Below are 13228 nucleotides of genomic sequence, written 5' to 3'. Positions count from 1 at the left end.
TCTTTTACGACAACATCAGGCATACCTCAACAGGCCAACTCTTTTGGTTAAAAGTTTCACGTTGGGTCCGTTTTAGTTCCTCTGGCTGTTCGAGGTTTGCTAGCTGTGATGCTAACAGTGCGGAATTTTTTCCCTTGACAGTGGGAGGTCGTCAGACAAAAACTGCAGCTTTACCCCCCCAGATTGGGATCAGTTGTGTGCTTTGCTAGCTCGTCTCAACGATCTCACTTTTCAATACACCGTATTTGGAGAAGCCTGCGAAGGCCGGCGATTTAGCGCTGTACTAACTTAACTGAGGCTTTATTGACTATAAATAATCCACCATGCGGCGTTATTAAAATGTCTGGCCAATAATATGACATTAAGAGTGTGAAATACGCCGGCCCACTGTATGGATGATCAAAGCGAGTCGCCTCGCGTCGCTAACTTTGGCTCGTCGGTTTAGCTCCATCTTTGTTTCCGTTATCTCTTAGTAATGTGCGAATAACGACTGCATGCTCATGAAAACTTTATTCATTTGACAATAGCGCCAACCATCACAACACATTATATTGTCGTAATACTTTCCGTAGCGTTGACTACAGCCGTGTAAGCTACCCTAAAAACAGCCCTGAACAGCATTAAGTGGAGCATTGAGGCCCCACTTTAACAAATCTGACTGACATGTCGGGTTTCATTTAAATGTAATTTTCACAGTAGTATTTCAATGACCTGAATAGCTCCTTGTACGGGGCTAAAGGCATCTTTTTATCTGGCCGTCAACTTGGCAGTGATCGAGGTGAAGACTGGAAAAACAAGGCCGTAAATACACAGTATTGCACTTAGATTGCATTGCGGCGTAAAATGCGCATTGTGCACATGATTTACTTATTTAACTGGATGCCAAGTTCTTTTAAATTCTGGTGTTCAATGTTCACTCTGTTTTGTTTTTTTTTAATGGCTCACACTTGTTCATTCATTGTACACAGCGCCTGCACACCTTCTTCCCCAGTGAGTAATTTGCCCGCGCATTGCTCTTGTATTGCTGCCGAGCCAACTGTTCATCATTCTGTCAGCAGCCACTGCAGGATAATGTTTCAGTGTCAAGAGAAGTTTTAAAATTCATGATATACTGATCCCCGCTTACAGCCGAGCGTTATCGACGGCGACGCGACGGCTGAAAAAAATCCCAGGTTTGAATTAACGGCGCGCAGATCATACATGTGATATCGGCGCCACTTGAACCCGCTTCTTCCTTCCAATCATCTTCTTCACTGAGCAATAAGCCTCATCATCCTCTCACAAATTGATCCCATCAGCCACTCGCGCTCTGAACACGATTCTTGTGACAATACGTCCAGAATGTATCGCCAGAGGGGTGATAGGATGCTTGATTACGTGTTGACACTCTCATTTCTGCAGCGATGATGTTCTCTGCCAGGATAACAGCATGCGGCATCCGTGCAGCCGCTGAGGTGTCAGACTGAGCATATTAACCTCATCCACTCGGGGTCGGATTGAACCTTGTGTGTGTGTGTTTGCATGATGGGGTGTGTTTGCAGATTTAATCAGGCCACCAATCCCGTGGGTGTGTTAAAGCAGCCAGAAATGAGAGCCTTTAAGCCCCATTTGAGGTGATGAATGTGATTATGAGCATCTTTTGTGTGCCACAAAAAAAAACAAAAAAAAAATCTGTCGATTAGGTTTGAAATCAGGTGATGTTTGTTGGTCGACCTGAGCGAGACAAAACCGATCTGGAATGGCGATGTCTTCCCCAATCGTTATATAAAATATCGATTGACGTCATTTCATGTAACAAAAAACTTGGGTCATAAAACCAACGTAAAATCACCCCAAAAATGCAAATATTTTCCATTTTCCCCAAGGCATGTAATTTGTGACATGCTTCAAAGTCAAATGAGCACAGCTTTTGGGTAGTTACAATTCAATGTTGACATATTGCTATAAACAATGGATGCTTCACAATTAAATTGTCGGACCACAAACTCAGATAGAAAACAGATGAGCAGTAAATTTGTTTGTGCTTTTTCCGTTGAGATTCTCATCTAAACATTTTTTTTCCATTCGGGTTCAAAATCTATATCATCCACGCAGCTGCATAGCGGTGTCCTCCATTTAGTCGATTGCGTGCCAAAGACTGGTCTGCCTGTGTGATGCATCCAGCACATTTGGACGTCTAGTTTCTGCTCGAGGTGTCCAAGGCACTGAAACAAAAGCACAGAGAGAAAACATTGTGGTTTTGGCTTTGCTCTGTCGGTTATTTATGGTGAGTATCCATCCATGCTTTTTGTGCTCTGTGGTGCAGTGACGACGCGGGAGGGAATTCTTGGAAGGGAATGTTATAAATAACGGCGTAACGTGCCTAAAATGTTCGGTTAGCAGCGAAAACTGGCAGAGCCTTAGTAAAGCCTAAATATGCAAAAAAATAAATAAGTACAATAAAAAAAAAAATCGGTGCATGGTCCCTCAGCCAATGACCTACTTTAAGTGTCTTCAAACTGCACTAGACTCACCCCCTCCCCTTCCTTCTATCAATCACTTTTTATGCTCACGCTGGTTTTACCACCCGTGGTCATACCTGCACATCTCGGTCGTATCAAAACACAGTCAGTCAATATCCCAAAAAAAAAAAAAAAAAAGCCCCACTGTCAGTTTCTGTCAGTGTACTTTTTTTTTGACAATAGTGTCACGACCAGCCGAGTTAAAAAAAAAAAAAAAGGATCTTCGACGTCTTTAGCCGTCAATGGTTGTAAATGCGCTAACCATATTTTTTTCCCTTCTCTTCTTTACTAGGAGCGGTTTGAGGGATTGATTACATCAGTAAATGTGAAAATTAAAATGAAACATGCCATTTTTATTGCGTTTGTCGGGGTGGCAACGCAAATTGAAACGTTTTAATTTTCGGACCTTTTGCTCTCAGTCTGATTTGAAAGCGTATTCGGATTTGTGTCCTACGACTTTTGTCCAAATAGGGCATCGTTGCAAGCCTTTTGTTTGTTTCTTTGCGTGCGTGTTGGTACACTGAAAATAGATTTGTGTTTCCCCCGCCTCCTCCACCGACGGAGATGAATGCGAGTGGGACGGCACGAGTGGTTTCTTAATGCACTCATAGCAGGGTGTAGTCTGGCCTGGCACGTTGCTCAACACAACAAATCCAATTGTGGCCGTGTTGCAGCGCCCTGATTGCTCTCCGGTCGTTGTTTGGAGAACACGAAGCTCCGCCAGGGATCTGTGGCTGAAAACTAAAACGAGCACTGGGCTTGCATTTGGATTTGGGGTTGGACGTGGGTGGATAGGACAGCATGAGAGACAGTGAGAGAAGGAACAGGCTCTTTTTTTCCTTTCGATGCAGTGGCAGCAGGTGATCCAATAAAAAGCCGAGAAGGTGCGCGTCATCACTTATTAGCACGTCAGCTCTTAAAACAAGCAACATTTGTCTCATTCGATTATGTTTTATGACGCGTCACCGTGACATTTAAGGCCTACTTTAATTTGACAGAGGACTTCAGGTCAGGAGGAGGTTACTGAACAATAATACATTATTGAATTGAAGTTTTGGAATTCCAAAATGAACCAAAGTGAATGAGCCCGGACCACAAGTCAGAATAAGAATAAACGGCTGGTTGTAAATGAATGGGAAAAGCACCCTCGTTGTAAAGTACAGTGTGATTTTTTTATATTCCCCCATTCACAATAGCTATCATGCCTCATTGAAGAGGTTTCATTATTTCCACATACTCTAGTTTGTGCATCTGTCATTGTCAATCATCATGCGGCGCTTTACTCCAACACACTCAATCGATTCAAATTCATATAAGGCTCTTAACTCATTCACTGCCAGCCCAAGTAAAATGAATGTACTTTTTTTGACGTCTATATCCGTCAATGGCAGTGAATGAGTTTTAATATCCAGATTTCATGATCATTTTACGTCATTCCGGCTCTTTAGTTTGCTGTCAATAGTAACATGCAAACATTAAAAAAAAAATGTAGCACCTTATCGGCCCGGGAACCATATTCTAATATTTGGTGGCCCTGTGAAATGACTGTGAAAATAATACAATTATAATAATTAGTGTAATCACCTCATCATATTATTTATGTACAGATTACTCCTGCACCCAATTGTTATTATAGTTGACTACAAGTTTAATTTGAAATCAGAAGTCCAATTAATATTCAGCGGAAATTTGGTGAAAGAAAAAAAATTTAGAATAAACCTTGTATGGTCGTAACCCTTATTTTGTGTAGAAAACTCAAAAGACATGGGGGAAAAAAAAAAAAAAAAGCTGTTATTGCATGCACACAATTATCAAGCACAATGAAACGCAAAAATATTAATAAAAAACAGATTTATTCTCAATAATAAACAAGAATATTTATGCATCTAGAGGGAGCTGTGTGGATGCACAAAAAAAAAAAAGCTACGCTTTGTGACACACGTATGCACGAAACCTGCCAACTTGTGGTCAGCACTTTCGGCTCGCAAACACTTCCATCCCAGCACAGTGTCGGGCTGCTGCAGATGTTAGCCGCAGCTGTTCAGATTTATGTGCGACGGGGGCTGTGCTTATCACAGAGTCAAATCAAAATGAATGTTTGTGCTTTTGAATTTGTTTCTTCAGCAAAACAACAAAAAAAAAAATGTCATGCTGCAAATTTAATAACGTGGAAGGAAAAAAAAAAAACAAAAGTCAAGGCTCAGTGTTATCACCGAATTCCGATATTTCATTGTAGTAGTTAACTTGACTTGTCCATAATGAGATGCAAAGTTTCATTCATTGTCCCTCCATGGCTCATTAAATATTAACTGAGGCAACAATTTACTTCCTTTTCCAGAATATGAATCACAACCTCGTTTTTACAACCTTTGTGTTTTAGCACGATAACAAAATACAAAAATATTTTCCCACCATATTCATCAAGTAAGGACAACCTCATTTTTACGGCATTTGCCAGCGGAGACAAACGTTTCCTGTAAACATTAAAAAAAAAGAAGGCAGCAGATGAACATCCCGTCATTGAAAGAATGTGCCTTGCTTAAACTACCATTTGTTTTGTCTGCAGAGCTCATCTGCAAAAGGAATGTTTGGCGGTGTTTATAGTAGTTGATGGCTTGAAGGGTGTTTGCGACTTGCTGTTGTAGACTAAATGATTTGACACGGCAAAGAGTCGTGTCCTGGTGTTTGTGTTAGTGACGTACCCTCTACGTCAGGCGTGGGCAAACTACGGCCCGGGGGCCACATGCGGCCGCTAAGGGTTTTAATCCGGCCCGCCGAACTTGAAAAAAATGAAATGAATAAACCTTGTGAATGTTTTATTTTCTAAAGGCTGTGGTTTTTCAAAGACATATTTATTGTTGTTCACTTTCATTTAAAATTAAATGTATTTATTTATTTTTTTATCCGATGAGGTGAGGTTACCAAAACACTCCATCCATGTGTTCCCCTTTGTCAAATTATAGAATCCATTGTGGCCCGCCAATCACAAAGTTTGCACACCCCTGCTCAACATGGACATACTCTATGCACTCCTTTCCAGTAAAATAAAATAGAAAACCTCAATTCATTCACTTTACGTTTAACCCCAGATCATATCACTACAGAATATAAAATTGTCTATAATATTTTAATTTAAACGCAATATGATGGCAATGGTGGGGGGGGGGACTTAAGTCATGTGACTTGACTCTCGTCGGCAATTTGGCTTGGCTAAAACCTCCAAAAGACTCGAGTGACTTTGATTTCGTATTCATGTGACTCAAAATTTTTTTTAATTTTGAAGAAACCAGTATGCTACGATGCATAGTGAACGGAGTTCCCAAGATTATTAAATTTGCATTCAAGAATTTTTTTTTGTTGAATCAGGAAAAAAAAATAATAAATAAAAAATGATTAAAAATAAAAAAAAATATCAAATCCACAAAGGTAGCTTAACAGTTGCGCTAAACTTTAAATAAGCTTCGTGTCGGTTATGTGTTTAATTGCGAACACAACAATGCAACTACTACTCTGTGCTTTTGCTCCTCTAATTCTGCACACATTTATTTTCCTATTTATCTACCTGGGGCGAAAGCACTTTCATGGGAGTTGGTCCCTGAGCAGAGGGCAGCAATAAATAAAAAAAAAATAAAAAAAAATGAGGTCACGTTACCACCTCCTCTGGCTGCTGCAGGCGATCCAGCGCTACTCCTAACCTGATGTAACCTGCCTGCCTGCATCAAGCTCTCCCGAGTCCCCCCCCCCTCATGCCCCTCCCTTGCTCAACTCAATCTGCCCGCATCCAGCAACACCCACGTCCTCAGACCTCCCCGCGTCTCATTAGAAACAAACCTACAGCGTTGAAAGCCTGAGGAATGCTGTTTGTTTGACCTTTAAAACGCTAATGAAGCCGCACCCGATTTGTTAGTTGTTTAGATTTGAATTAACGCTTATATATTCATCACCATTTAATGTGTCATACAGTTCTTACTTGCTCATGCGGAATTTGCCACAGTGTATTTTTATGTACCTTTTAGTCACTCTCGTTTTTTTGTTTTTTTTCCCCCATTTTGCTAGCTTGTGTGTTTAATATTAAGGTAATTTGACCGAGGCAATTAGCATCTTGAACCGTCAAAATAAAATATTTTTTGGCCTCGAATATTTTTTTTTTTTCTCCTTGATCTATGCGGCCCTGTCCGAAGTGGCCCAGTGCCGGTCCGCAAGCCCATGTTTGGAGACCAATGCGCAATAGGATTAACATTTATGGTACCACAGATGTTGGAAGTCTTTCAGTTTTAGCAAAGGACTGTAGTTGAAAATGTATTTTATTTCTTTCTTTATTTATTTGTTTTTTTTTTTTTAGATTGTCTCTGAAATAAATAAATAAAAAAGAAAAAAAAAAGACAAAATCCTGATCATTTTTCCCCAAACCGCACCATGGCGGAGCTGATCATGACTTGAATGTACAACATATGTAACATATGAAGGCCAGTATTGTTGTAAAAAGTTCATCAACAGTATTTGTATTTTGTCGTATTGCGCAATACAGCAACGCCGCAAATGATTCCATCTTGTTTTAATAAACTCTTGTGAACGTTTCTTTCCCCTCATGGCTTGTTTTCCGCCTCAACACCAAGCAAATATCTTCCCTTTCAACTCCAAATATCTTGGATCATTCACTAAAATGAATGTACTTTTTTGACTTGTATATCCGTCAATGGCAGTGAATGCATTAATTAGAATGGGAATGGCGTAAATAATAGCGACAACGCAAACATTTTTAACGGTTTATTTCTGAGCCAATGCGGAGGGAGGTCCTGTATCCTATTTCTTGTTTTTTTTTGTTTTTTTTGTTTTTTTGTTGTACTGTGAAGGCAGCTAGCTATATTTCATTCTGACAGCCCAAAGGCTGTGTGGTACAGTAATACCACACGCACATCCAATCCAAACTTCTTTTCAGGGATTATACAGTACAGGATGTTGTTGATTCCAAACAATGAGGTTAACCTTTCGCTCTTCGAGTTTGTTTGCATCACTTTAGCGCTAGTGAATGAACACACAGGCAACTTGAGCTTTTATTTCCATGTCAATGGCTCAATGTTGAGGACATTCAGACAGGGAACGCCATAGAATATTTTTTTTGAGGGGGTGGAAAACACAAAGGACTGTTTTGCGGCAGGAATATGAGTTGAAATGAGACGCCTGACTTGAGTTTTCAATTACACGATTAATGACGCTTGTTGAAACTCATATTTCTGTCTCGAAAAAGTGTTTTGTCGTTGAATCTCACATGACCTCGGTTTGGTATTGCAGTTTGTTGATGATGAACGTGTTCACTGATATCATTACGCGTCCAGTCATTGACATCATGGCAGTTTCCGCTATTTAATTGAATAGTCGTGTTGAAACATGTTATGTCTTTTGAGTTGTTAAAATTGCTCAAGGATGAGAACACAAATCCGATTTGGAAAAATACTACGCTGTGGTGCAGGCAGGCACTTTATAAATGTTTTTGCGGTATTTTGTTTTGGTTAATTGTTGCTTTCAGCTTTTTATTACTGTTACTCATATTTACACGTTTATTTTAAGGCAGGAGTATGTTAATCATTATTGTCGTGTGTATATATATATATATATATCTATATATATATATATATTAGTAAAAATATATTAGTAAAAATATATTAGTAAAAATATATTAGTAAAAATATATTAGTAAAAATATATTAGTAAAAATATATTAGTAAAAATATATTAGTAAAAATATATTAGTAAAAATAAACAATAAAAAGAATCTTTCCTTTCAGGACGTCACAAAAAAAAAAAAAAACTGTCTTGTCGATTGCACTCTAAAAAAATTAATTAATTGGACCCGGTCCACATAACAAATGCCCTTAGATAGGTTTGGGGTAAAATATATTGACTGAAATTATATGAGGTCGTTAATGTTACTAAAACTTCTGTTCACTGGACATATTAGATAGACATCAGACGTATATAATGAGTGAGATCCAATAAAATATGGTTTAAAAAAAAAAAGAAAAATCTGTAACATTTGTATCATATGATGATGAATGGACGAGCATCATCGTCATTTACTTAAATTAAATTGTGGGGGCATTTAATTTCCGCATGTTGTTTTATTTTTTTAAATCAAGATTTTGGTTACGTCATTTAGCTTCCTAAGCGAGGCAAAATGTTTCACATAGTCATAACTAACGCGATTCCAAACTACTGTAAATTGCAACTCCAATATTTGCACACAAAAGACATACTGTTAAATTACATTTGAAGGGCAAATTACAAAACTCCAAATGTGAGGTTGTGGATGTCATTTGATTCGACCGCCTCTCTACAAGTTGAGGCCAAAAATGTAAGACGCCCCCCCCCCTAGAAAAAGAAAAACTCGAGCTGTTTCCCGTCTGCTTGGCACATCTCGGCGCATCAAATCCCGAGTCGCAAGCAAAGGAGAAGTGGGTCAAGGCAGCTGCTTCCGAACCAGACGATCCCCGTTAGCAAAGCGCTGCCAGACTGCATCCCCCCTCCCCGGCATGAAAACCTCAAACCTTTTCCACTCCTGCCACAATTGAGTCGGACCTCTGATGTCTGAGCTCCAATGGCTTCTGAACCTGCTCCCTACCTTGTCACAGCGCTGAGGAAAAAAATCAATGAAATATTAGTTTGAGCTTCAACAGAAGAGAGCTGGTTGAGCATTTGGAATCCCGCAGGGATTCATACCTCACCCTCCTGGAGTTGTTATGTCTCATTTCTTCAAAACAACCAAACAGATGATGCTTTGTTTTTTTAACTTGTCCGGACTGGCTTTCCACTTAGTGATTTTTGTATTCCTTCTACAGAGCTCCCATTGCTTTCCAATTACATTTTTTTGGCTCATCGTTCCAAAAATGATAATATTTCATTTTCAAACCGGGCTTGAAATTAATGTCTTTTCAAGCACACAGAGACACTTCCTGCTTCCTTGTGTGCACGCTGTAACCAACTGACTGACAGTGACCTCAGTGAAATATAATGAGACTGCCTCATATGGCAATGTTGCTAGAGCGCAATTAGATTGTACGATTCATTCATTATCGGAAGTGTCTTTAATTTAAATGTAATCATTTTTACTAGTGTTGATACCAGTATCGGTAGCGGTACCAGTATCGGTAGCGGTAGCGATACCAGTATCGGTAGCGGTGGCGATACCAGTATCGGCAGCGGTGGCGATACCAGTATCGGCAGCGGTGGCGATACCAGTATAGGCAGCGGTGGCGATACCAGTATCGGCAGCGGTGGCGATACCAGTATCGGCAGCGGTTGCGATACCAGTATCGGTAGCGGTAGCGATACCAGTACCGGTATCGGTACTGATACAGCCTTAAAACACTGGTATCGGATCAGTACCAACCAGTATGGTCCCGATACCAATTATTGACATTGGTATCATGCTTGAAACACTCCAAGTTCTATTTTTAATAAATTGAGCTTTCCTTTAGGACAATGATTTTATTGACATATTCTGGCGTCTATGTACATTAGTCCGGAATGTAAAATATTCGGGGATTTAAAAAAAATGCATTTTCATATACACAATTAAACATAAATATGCTTCGAATTTCAATCAAATGTAATCTTATAACCCAGTGTAGATGAAAAAGAAAACCTTAAGTGATATAAAGTGATCAGAGCTTGTATGTTGTGATGGTGTTAGGTGGTCAGATTGAAGATTTTCAAAAGTATCGGTACAGTATCGTATTGGCCGATACTGCAGAGCTAGATAGCGGTATCGGTATCGGAACCCAAAAAGTAGTATCGGAACAACACTAATTATTATTATCATATGAAACAAAGACAAACTGTCAACATTTAAAAGCTGCAAGGAAGCAGGAAGTGTTTCACAACTTTTGTTTAAAAAGTATACTAAGACTAAGTCATCCATTATAAATCTTGTTACAAATTAATCAACCAGTCGTTTCGATATCGCTGTGAGAAGGAAGGCATCAAAAATAATCAGAGGTCTTCTCTCCTCCGATCCAAGTCACCCAAGATTTGATTGTCGAAGTGGTGTGCATTCAAAATGTTTCCTCCCAGATCTTCCCCAGAAAACGGTCGGGTTGACAATGGTAAATGTTTAACCTATTCAATAGTCCCGCTCGCAAATCACATTTCAGTTTTGCTGAAATTATAATTTATTTAGCTTTTTAAGAGACAGTAAATGTTTTAGGTAAGCTGACGAGACAGTTACGCTGAATTTGTAAGAGAAGACGATCGTAAACCAACTTGCTGTACTATACTTCATGTGATTAATGGAGACTAATCCTCTTGATGTTGATCTGGTTAGCCGTAGCCTTGTAGAGACCATTTGGCGAAAGAAGCAGCAACAAAGATCAGAATGTAAAAAAATCCTCATCGGAAACCCTGAGTCAGTAAAACATGCTAATCAGTTTATTTTGTAGCTGCCAATCACAAAAGCTCTTTTTCGAACCGTCCCAGTCATTGATGACTCATTTGGTCCTACATTAAGTCAATTATGTCAAAGCGACAGATGGAAAGTATGAATTCAAACTCCAATATACGCTTTATTTTGCACACATTTTGAAATCAGCACACAATGTCATGTAGTAGAAAGCAGAGTTATAATTGTTTAGATTTTTAATTTTATTTTATTTTTGTTTTTAAAACTCTATTTCGTTTTAATTAGTTTTATTTTTTTGAGCAAGTTCACTATATATTTTTTAAGTGCTTCTTTTTAGTTTTTATTAGTTTTAGTATTAGTTTTACAGTATTTGTCAAGTACATGGTTTAAAACAAAAAACAAGTTGCAATGGATCCAAATAAATACCAAATGTCAAAATAAATCAATTTAAATTGATCCCACTAAGCTTGCTAAAATTATAGTTAGTTTTATCAAATGCAAATTTAAATATTTTTTATTTTATTTCAATGAAATTTCTTTTTTTTAATTTTAGTTTTTATCCAATGGTTGTTATCAAATCAAATTTACACGAGGTTGGCATACCTGTGGCACCTTTTCACCCGTTTGTTATTATCCAAACAGAGAGTTTGTTTCCCGATAAACTGCATGTTGTCTGTTTCTTTTTTTTTTTTTTTCAATTTCCAAAACAGTCTCTTATGGGGATTTCATCCATGTGCTTTGCTGACCTTTTATTTTAAAATTCTTGAAATCATAAAACGACTGCATCTGAAAAAGGAATTTGTCATTTTCCGTGTCTTCTTTCTTCCATTTTTTTTCCAACGACTGGCTTGTATAAAACACAAGAGACTCTTTGAGCAAAGCATTGTGTTATGTTTTATAGTTGTGAAACAAAACTTGATAGGACATGAACTGCAGCATCCCACTGCCAATTGCAAACTAACAAATTCCCAAGCATTTTCCCATTCAATGCAAATTATTATTTAACTTGAATGTTGCAATCTGCGTCTTAACTGGTCTCCTATTGTCTCTTCAATCTGGTATTTTTTACCAGAAAAAAATAGCCTTAATGTCCACATGGATTTAATCTAACATTTTCTGTTTACTAATTATTGTGAAAAATTATTGATGTGATCAGTCTTTACATAATAATTATAATATATATCAATATGATACAACGCACAAAAAAAGTTTAGGACTTTTTACATTTTATTACATATTGAAAATCTGCATGTTTCTAATCTCTTCTAACAGGATTATGTCTTTTATATGATGCATAGAAGGTGGCTTAAAAAAAAAAAAAATCTGCAGTTGAAGGAGACATCTTGCATCAGTTACACTTGAAGACGCCTGATTGGGGGGCATGGCTGTCTCAGGTAAGCCCCCGCGTGAGACGTGGGAGTTGAAAGATGAGCTTCCTCCATGTTCTCATCTCTTCAGGCTGGATCGAGGGGAGCGGCGTGTCCAGTTTCCATGCAGCGTCTCATGCCTGACAGAATATCCTCCAATGGATTGAGCCTTTGTTGGGAACGCAGGGAACAAAATGGAGGAACCTCACCCGCTGTTGAACGTAACCTGAGAGGCATCCACTTAAAGCTCAACAGATATCAGGTACCCCACCCTCACCACCTCCAGCCTTGTTAAAAAGTCCTCCGGGACTAGTGTTGGGATACAATAGGTGACGTGACATGTAGACAACATGGCCTGTGAACCGGACGGGGAGCAATACCAAGTTTGTAGTTAATGCATTACCTTTACTCATTAAAACATAGTTCAATTGGACTACTCTCGATTTGAAAATCACACCTCACCGCTGAATATTTACCACTAAATCCTGCATGCCCAGCCACCTTTGACCTCTGCACTCAACACCTATCTCACAGCAGTCTTCCCAGCATACCTCGGGGACTCATCCAGCGAATGACTGACGGGACAACATGTCGTTGAAGCTCCGGCTAACATCGGATTAGTCTCGCCTGTCTCCAGTGGAGAAGAATAACGTCAGCAATGCATCATCAATCAATGCTCGTGAACGTGCACCAGGATGCGTTTTGCATTGTTGTCACCTCACGTGAGCGACACCCACGCTTAAAATGTGGCACGTTAGTGTTAATGATGAGTAGGCTGCCAAGTGTTTTTACCCACAGGCTGCTTGATTTAACACTTCATGCACACGCAAATGATGGTTTAAATCAGGGGTGGGAAAAAAACGCCATTTAATTTTAAATGAACAACATATATATATATGTCTGTGAAAAACCACAGTATTTAGAAAATAAAACATTAACAAGGTTTATTCATTAAATTTTTTTCA

General features: G+C 38.8%; 1 long non-coding RNA gene across 1 annotated transcript in view; it reads left to right on the top strand.

Moving 5' to 3' along the window:
- Positions 1 to 12291, top strand: part of LOC148320917 (uncharacterized) — a 42498-nt gene extending 30207 nt beyond the window's left edge. Inside the window, exon 4 of the long non-coding RNA XR_015846910.1 lies at positions 12169 to 12291. This is a non-coding gene — a long non-coding RNA (uncharacterized LOC148320917). The remainder of the gene's footprint in view (positions 1 to 12168) is intronic.
- Positions 12292 to 13228: the final 937 nt, after the last annotated feature.

Source organism: Idiotropiscis lumnitzeri, chromosome 16 (assembly GCF_059441095.1).
Source record: "Idiotropiscis lumnitzeri isolate Australia: NSW breed Sydney's pygmy pipehorse chromosome 16, RoL_Ilum_1.0, whole genome shotgun sequence".
Lineage (NCBI taxonomy): Eukaryota > Metazoa > Chordata > Actinopteri > Syngnathiformes > Syngnathidae > Idiotropiscis > Idiotropiscis lumnitzeri.
Note: the sequence above shows the minus strand (reverse complement) of the source record. Positions and strands in the feature narration are given on the sequence as shown.